Source organism: Procambarus clarkii, chromosome 17, assembly GCF_040958095.1.
Source record: "Procambarus clarkii isolate CNS0578487 chromosome 17, FALCON_Pclarkii_2.0, whole genome shotgun sequence".
NCBI classification, from domain to species: Eukaryota; Metazoa; Arthropoda; class Malacostraca; order Decapoda; family Cambaridae; genus Procambarus; species Procambarus clarkii.
Window position 1 is genome coordinate 6,280,238 of NC_091166.1, and position 8,830 is coordinate 6,289,067.

The 8,830-nt window shown below is 36.0% G+C and overlaps 1 protein-coding gene and 1 long non-coding RNA gene across 2 annotated transcripts in view; both read right to left on the reverse strand.

Annotated features, from left to right (window-relative positions):
• The window catches only part of LOC138365495 (uncharacterized), a 7,638-nt gene extending 845 nt beyond the window's left edge, over positions 1 to 6,793 (reverse strand). The window contains exons 1-2 of the long non-coding RNA XR_011228848.1: positions 6,578 to 6,793; positions 3,532 to 3,638 (exon numbers count right to left, since the gene is read on the reverse strand). This is a non-coding gene — a long non-coding RNA (uncharacterized lncRNA). The remainder of the gene's footprint in view (positions 1 to 3,531; positions 3,639 to 6,577) is intronic.
• Positions 1 to 8,830, reverse strand: part of LOC138365565 (tripartite motif-containing protein 59-like) — a 597,995-nt gene that overhangs the window by 116,692 nt on the left and 472,473 nt on the right. The gene's annotated exons all lie outside the window — the stretch shown is intronic.

Genomic DNA, 8,830 nt, shown 5'->3' on the forward strand with positions numbered 1-8,830 from the left:
GTGACATGGTCACTTGGGTAAAAGTGACCATGTCTTTTTGGGAATAAAGTATGCAATGCATTATAATCTGGAAGAAAATGAGCTTGAAGCAGTTGAAAAACCTGACTTGTGGAGAGGTCATTATGGGGAACTCAGATATTTCCTTAAGGAATTTGACAAACACTTGCTGTTAGGACATGAAGTAATGAGATGTATGTCAAGTTTTGTGAAATATATGATAATGGCACAACAAAATTTATACTAAAGCAGAGATGCAGAACTAGGAAAAGGGGAAAAATTGCCCAAACATACAAGCAATACACAGATGCGAGAAACAACAATAGCAGTAAGGAGAGGGGCAGAAAGACTATGACTTTCGGTCATATTCAACAACACAAATATACATACACACACACACATTATTGGAAAAAATTGGAATTGGAATATTGGAAAAAATAATTAAAACTAAATGGGTAGAACACCTGGAGAGAAATGATATAATTCAGACAGACAGTATGGTTTCGATTTGGAAGATCCTGTGTATCGAATTTACTCAGTTTCTATGATCGAGCAACAGATATATTACAGGAAAGAGATGGTTGGGTTGACTGCATCTATCTGGACCTAAAAAAGGCATTCGACAGTTCCACATAGAGAGGTTGTTCTGGAAACTGGAAAATATTGGAGGGGTGACAGGTAAGCTTCTAATATGGATGAAAAATTTTCTGACATAGAAAAATGAGGGCAGTAATCAGAGGCAATGTATCGGACTGGAGAAATGTCACAAGTGGAGTACCACAGGGTTCAGTTCTTGCACCAGTGATGTTTATTGTCTACATAAATGATCTACCAGTTGGTATACAGAATTACATGAACATGTTTGCTGATGATGCTAAGATAATAGGAAGGATAAGAAATTTAGATGATTGTCATGCCCTTCAAGAAAACCTGGATAAATAAGTATATGGAGCACCACTTGGCAAATGGAATTTAATGTTAATAAATGCCATGTTATGGAATGTGGAACAGGAGAACATAGACCCCACACAACCTATACATTATGTGAGAAATCTTTAAAGAATTCTGATAAAGAAAGAGATCTAGGGGTGGTTCTAGATAGAAAACTATCACCTGAGGACCACATAAAGAATATTGTGCGAGGAGCCTATGCTACGCTTTCTAACTTTAGAATTGCGTTTAAATACATGGATGGTGATATACTAAAGAAATTGTTCATGACTTTTGTTACGCCAAAGCTAGAATATGCAGCTGTTGTGTGGTGCCCAACAACAGAAGTTGGCCCATATCTTAAGAAGCACATCAACAAACTGGAAAAGGTGCAAAGACATGCTACTAAGTGGCTCCCAGAACTGAAGGGCAAGAGCTACGAGGAGACGTTAGAGGCATTAAATATGCCAAAACTAAAAGACAGAAGAGGTGATATGATCACTACATACAAAATAGTAACAGGAATTGATAAAATCGACAGGGAAGATTTCCTGAGACCTGGAACTTCAAGAACAGGAGGTCATAGATTTAAACTAGCTTAACACAGATGCTAAAGAAATATAAGAAAATTCACTTTCGCAAATAGAGTGGTAGACGGTTGGAACAAGTTAGGTGAGAAGGTGGTGGAGGCCAAGACTGTCAGTAGTTTCAAAGCGTTATATGACAAAGAGTGCTGGGAAGACGGTCTCATCCTTTAACTACACTTAGGTAATTACACACACACACACACACATACATATTATATATATATATATATATATATGTCGTACCTAGTAGCCAGAACTCACTTCTCAGCCTACTATGCAAGGCCCGATTTGCCTAATAAGCCAAGTTTTCATGAATTAATTGTTTTTCGACTACCTAACCTACCTAACCTAACCTAACCTAACTTTTTCGGGTACCTAACCTATCCTAACCTGCAAAGATAGGTTAGGTTAGGTTAGGTAGGGTTGGTTAGGTTCGGTCATATATCTACTTTAATTTTATCTCCAATAAAAAACAATTGACCTCATACATAATGAAATGGGTAGCTTTATCATTTCATAAGAAAAAAATTAGAGAAAATATATTAATTCAGGAAAACTTGGCTTATTAGGCAAATCGGGCCTTGCATAGTAGGCTGAGAAGATAGTTCTGGCTACTAGGTACGACATATATATATAATATATATATATATATATATATATATATGTCGTACCTAGTAGCCAGAACGCACTTCTCAGCCTACTATGCAAGGCCCGATTTGCCTAATAAGCCAAGTTTTCATGAATTAATTGTTTTTTCGTCTACCTAACCTACCTAACCTAAAACCTAGCTTTTTTGGCTACCTAACCTAACCTTACCTATAAATATAGGTTAGGTTAGGTTAGGTAGGGTTGGTTAGGTTCGGTCATATATCTACGTTAATTTTAACTTCAATAAAAAAAAATTGACCTTATACATAGAGAAAAGGGTTGCTTTATCATTTCATAAGAAAAAAATTATAGTAAATATATTAATTCAGGAAAACTTGGCTTATTAGGCAAATCGGGCCTTGAATAGTAGGCTGAGAAGTGAGTTCTGGCTACTAGGTACGACATATATATATATATGTATATATATATATATATGTCGTACCTAGTAGCCAGAACTCACTTCTCAGCCTACTATTCAAGGCCCGATTTGCCTAATAAGCCAAGTTTTCCTGAATTAATATATTTACTATAATTTTTTTTCTTATGAAATGATAAAGCAACCCTTTTCTCTATGTATGAGGTCAATTTTTTTTTATTGGAGTTAAAATTAAGGTAGATATATGACCGAACCTAACCAACCCTACCTAACCTAACCTAACCTATATTTATAGGTAAGGTTAGGTTAGGTAGCCAAAAAAGCTAGGTTAGGTTAGGTAGACGAAAAAACATTAATTCATGAAAACTTGGCTTATTAGGCAAATCGGGCCTTGAATAGTAGGCTGGGAAGTGCGTTCTGGCTATTAGGTACGACATATATATATATATATATATATATATATATATATATATATATATATATATATATATATATATATATATATATATATATATATGTATATATATATATATTATATATATATGTCGTACCTAGTAGCCAGAACTCACTTCTAAGCCTACTATTCAAGGCCCGATTTGCCTAATAAGCCAAGTTTTCCTGAATTAATATATTTACTATAATTTTTTTCTTATGAAATGATAAAGCAACCCTTTTCTCTATGTATGATTTCAATTTTTTTTTATTGGAGTTAAAATTAACGTAAATATATGACCGAACCTAACCAACCCTACCTAACCTAACCTAACCTATCTTTATAGATTAGGCTAGGTTAGGTAGCAGAAAAAGTTAGGTTAGGTTAGGTAGGTTAGGTTGTCGAAAAACAATTAATTCATGAAAACTTGGCTTATTAGGCAAATCGGGCCTTGCATAGTAGGCTGAGAAGTGAGTTCTGGTACTAGGTAGGACGACATATATATATATATCGGACAATTAGTAAAAAAAAAAAAAAAAAAAAAAATTAAATTATTTTACCTTGTACCTAGATCCACCAGGCCTGTTTGGTGCCTGTTTCAGTACTTCAGACATCTGGAAGGTCACATCCTCCTCCTCAACTTGTGGATGTGCGTTGATAGATGATTCTGTAAAATTAAGTTATTTATATAATAATAAATTCAGTATAACAATAATATTCTGTAAAATTAAAAGTAATTTATACATCAATCAGATAAAACTCTCCAGAGATGGTGATACACAACATATAAAGGACAAGTTTCAGAACAAATATGCATTTAGGAATAAGGTTTTGTACATGTAGGTAGCACATGAGAAAATAAGTGGAAGGTGATCAAGTTTATATTAACATGTTAATGACTTTGTTAAGGCTTTGCAAGAATGAAAAAATATTAATAATATAATATCACCTACCAATTAATTGTACATCATTTATAAGTCAATTATTTGCATTATTATTATTCAATACTAATGATATAAAAATGCATTTTGTAATCTACTATTTATGCAAGTATTAAGCACAGGATCATGAAATAAACTGCACAATACTGTAATGGATAAACCAATTAAGTTTACATTTTCCTATAGCTAAGTCAGTCAGTTCTATTAGCAGCAGAGAACAATTATGCCCAACCTCTATTAAATGAAACAATCTTAAGAGCAAGTGATAGAAATATAATCATTTATGCTTGGGATTATGGCAAACCTCCAATCAGATGTAAATCAGGTCTTTCTATGGGCTACAGAAAATAACATGGTGATTAACGAACATAAGTTTCAGCTCATGCGCTACGGAAAAAATAAAAAATATAAAAACGGAAACCACTTACAAAACTCAGTCAAATCATAACATTGAACGGAAAAGCAACGTAAAGGATTTGGGTGTACTGATGTCAGAAGGCCTTACATTTAAAGAACACAATAAAGTAGCCGTCACAACTGCAAGAAAAATGACAGGATAGATAACAAGAACTTTTCACACTAGAGATGCTATACCGATGATGATAGTTTTCAAGACGCTAGTGCTCTCTAGAGTGGAATACTGCTGCATAATGAAAGCCCCTTTCAAAGCTGGAGAAATTACTGACCTATACTTATGCATTTATCTTCGGTTTAACACAACAGGCACCAGACACACGCTAGGCATCATACACACTAGGATAAAACAAACATTAGGCCAGAAGTCAGAAAAGAATTCAAAGAATTTTACTGGAAAGGCTTGCTGTTAGGAAAGGAAGTAATTGAGATGAATTAATGCACAGTATGTCAATTTTGTGAAATATATGATAAAGGAACAAAAACATTTATACCAAAACAAAGATGCAGAACTAGGAAACGGGATTTGTTCAACTGAAATTTCAAGACGGACAGAGACCAAAAGACACAAAAATGGAATCAATATACGAAGAGGCCAAACCCCCAAACATACCAGTAATACAAAGAGAAACAACTACACGGCAGTGAGGAGAGAGGCAGAAAGAAATTTTGAAAAAAAGGAACAAACAAATGTAAAGTAGAACAAATCATATTCTATAAATACAGCAACAACCAATTGCAGGTAAAGGATAATATTCAGAGCTTTTAAATGCATGGATGGCGAAATACTCAAGAAATTGTTCACGACTTTTGTTAGACCAAAGTTGGAATATGCAGCGGTTGTATGGTGCCCATATCTTAAGAAGCACATAAAAACTGGAAAAGGTGCAAAGACATGCTACTAAGTGGCTCCCAGAACTGAAGGACAAGAACTATGAGGAGAGGTTAGAGGCATTAAATATACCAAATATACTACACAAATATATATACTACACATGCACAATAAACCCCTACACAGGCTGAGTATGGTGTGTACAATAAATTATTAGCTAAAAGATAAGACTGAGTTTGTATAAATGGGGGTTAAGTCAGAGTGGGAAAATGTAAGTGGAGTGCCTAAAAACCCTGTCCTGGGACCTCTGTAATTCATAATATATACAAATAATTTAGACTCAGGTTTGATCAGCAATATTTGAAAATTTCCAGACGATACAAAAGGGATTTTTTTCTGGATTCAGGATTATTTTTTTATGGCTGAAAACAGGTTTTCAGCAATAAAAGAAATACAGTATTGCTGGAACAACCGTCGACATCTTCAAGAGAAAACCTGAACATCTTCAAGAAGTGAAGATGACCTTGAGAAGAAGTATAGGTTGGGAGAAGTATAGGTTAGGAATTGTCTCCAAAGAATTCTCAAAGAATTACTCGTTATTGCTATCCAAGATAATTAGACGAGCCAAAGCTAAATACTACGAAGATAAATTTACCCAAATAAAGAGTACCTTACCTAAAAATATGTATGTACCTTACGTAAATAAACATTTGATTTTGAAGTGCCGGACAAACAAGGCTGTGGTGGATATGTGGGCCTGAGGGGCCTGTCCAAGCAACAGCCTGTTGGACCAAGCTCTCACATGTCAAGCCTGGCCTTGGAAGGGCTTGGTGAGTAGAACAACTACCAGAACCCTATAATGCATGTATCAAGGTGTCCAGGCAGTGAGCACCACATAATGCAGTGCAGTCCTGTAAGAATAAGCACAGTAAGTATGGGCATGGAGGGGGTGCAGCAGTGGCTTGTGAAGGGCTGGAGAGTAAATGGACATGCCCAGGGGTAAAAAGCATTAGGGTAACAGAACATAGCCCATAAAAATAGTAATGACTGTGAATGAATAATTATATGAATGCAATAATATTTCATATCTCAATAGGAATACTAAGCAGGGTGCAAGACAAGATACTGGTGGTGATAGTGGTTGGTACAAGTCCTCACATCCCCACAGACACCAGTAACAGCCCTCACCTCCCAACACAGTACCTTGTAGCGAGTTAATCTTATACTCGCTTCATTATCTTATAGCATAACTAATTAACACTAATTACAGAAGCTACACAGGTGATACTTTGGTGTGAGTTGAGCGCACTGAGCGTCGGTATCGCTACACCCTTGTTCCTTAACAACCCTTTGGACCTTTATTACAGAAAAATAGAATCAATTAATTTAATAAAATATAAAATATAAGTGCTTACTTACGATAATACTATCGGTGGAACACAAAATCTTCTTCTTCTTGATAGTAGGTGCAGTTTGCATGAAGGGTTAGTCCTCGCCATGACTGAACTGACGACAAAATGGCCGATGTGTTGATATGGCGTCAGGTGACGCTGTGACGTCACAGGTGAGGGACGCTTTGCGCATTACTCCCTCGTACTTAAAAAGTACTACAGGTACTTTTTGGTTTTATTTTTGAATATGGCAGAAGTTGGACAGCTTTTCAAATCATTATAAGGGAGTGAGTTCCATAGACTAGGTCCCTTATTTACATAGAGTGTTTACATAGATTAAGTTTGACTCTGGGGATATCAAAGAGATATTTATGTCTGGTGGGGGACGTGGCCATGTGTTCTATTACATCTGTCCAGGAAGAGTTTCAGAACAGGGTTTGCAGTTAGAAAAAGGGCTTTATAAACGTAATTTACACAGGAGAATGTATGGAGTGAATTTGTTTAGCATGTTTAAGGATTTGAACAAGGGAGCTGTGTGTTGTCTGAAGGTAGAGTTATTTATTGTCCTGATAGCAGATTTTTACTGGATGATGATGGGCTTGAGGTAGTTTGCAGAGGTTGAACCCCAAGCACAAACGCCATAAGAATGATAGGGATAGATAAGTGCATAATAGAGTGAGAGGAGAGCAGAGTAGGGTACATAATATCTGATCTTAAACAGTATACCAACTGTTTTAGAAACCTTTTTAGTTATGTGTTGTATATGGGTGCGGAAGTTGAGTCTCTTGTCTAAGTATAGGCTAGAAACTTTCCATCATTTTTATTGCTAATGTTTACATTATCTATCTGAAGCTGAATTGCATTTGTTGATTTGTTTCCAAATAAGATATAGTAGGTTTTTCTATGTTTTGTGTGAGGTTTGTTGGTTGACATCCACAAGTAGACTTTTTTTAATTAATTGTTTACAACATTATTTAACAGGAGTGGGTTGGGGTCAGAGTAGATGAGTAGTATCATCAGCCAACAATATAGGTTTAAGTATGTTAGAGACATTAGGGAGATCATTGATGTATATAAGAAACAGGAGGGTCCTAGGATGCTGCTCTGTGGCACCTTTACGGTAAGTGGTAGAGTGGGAGAGGTTATATCATTGATGGCTTCATATTGGTGTCTGTTACTAAGATAGGATCGGATATAGTTTAGGGCAAGGCCACGGATTCCATAATGGTGGAATTTAAGTAAGAGGTAGTTATGGTTAACAGTATCAAAGGCCTTTCTCAGGCCGATGAAGAGTTCAATTGGAAACTCACTTTTGTCAAGGGCTGAGAAGATTAAGTCAAGCAGACTAACAATAGCATCATTGGTACTCTTTTGGGAGCGGAAGCCAAACTGACAGGGACTTAGTATATTGAATTTTACAAGATTGGAGTAGAGCTGTTTGTAAAAAAAAAAAAAAAAAATTTTGATAATATAGGTAGATTCGATATGGGTCTGTAATTATTTATGTCTGCCGTGTTACCTCCTTTATGAACTGGCGTTACTCTTGCTTTTTTAAGGATATCAGGAAGGTATGACACTCTAGGGATTTGTTGAACAGCAGTGCTATGGATGGTGCAAGGGCATGGGAGGCACGCCTGTGTACCATCGATGGTATTTCACTAATGTTCCCAGCTTTGGTTTTTAGCGAGTGAATGATGGACACAACATCTGTAGGGCTGACCGGAGAGAGGAGAAGAGAGTTTGGATAGCTGCGTGAAAGATATGTGGTAACATATGTCTGAGTCTGGGATTTTTCGGGCAAGGTGAGCACCAAACGATGAAAAGAAGCTATTAAATTCAGTTGCTGTTTCAAGATCTGTTGCAGGTGTATAACCATCCTTGGAGATTTTTATCTTATTATGTGAATGTTGTTTAGCTCCTAGGATGGTAGAGATGGCTCTCCATGTGCTTTTTATGTTGCCTTTTGCTTCTTTGAATCTATTCTCGTAATAGGAACGCTTTGCTCTTATTATACTGGTAAGCACTGATGAATACCTCTTAACTACTTCTTTTCCAACTAGGCCAATCCTAAGTTTTTTTTTCATATTCATGTTTCTTGTCGATTGCTTTAAGTATGCCATTAGTGAGCCAGGGATTATTTAACCTTTTTGCCAGTTACTTGCTTGGTGAGGAGAGGACAATAAGTATTGTAAAGGCTTTAAATTTTGGAAAGAGGCTAGTTAACGAATTATTATCCTGTGTATTGATAAATTTAGATTCCCAGTTTACATTGTGGAGGGCA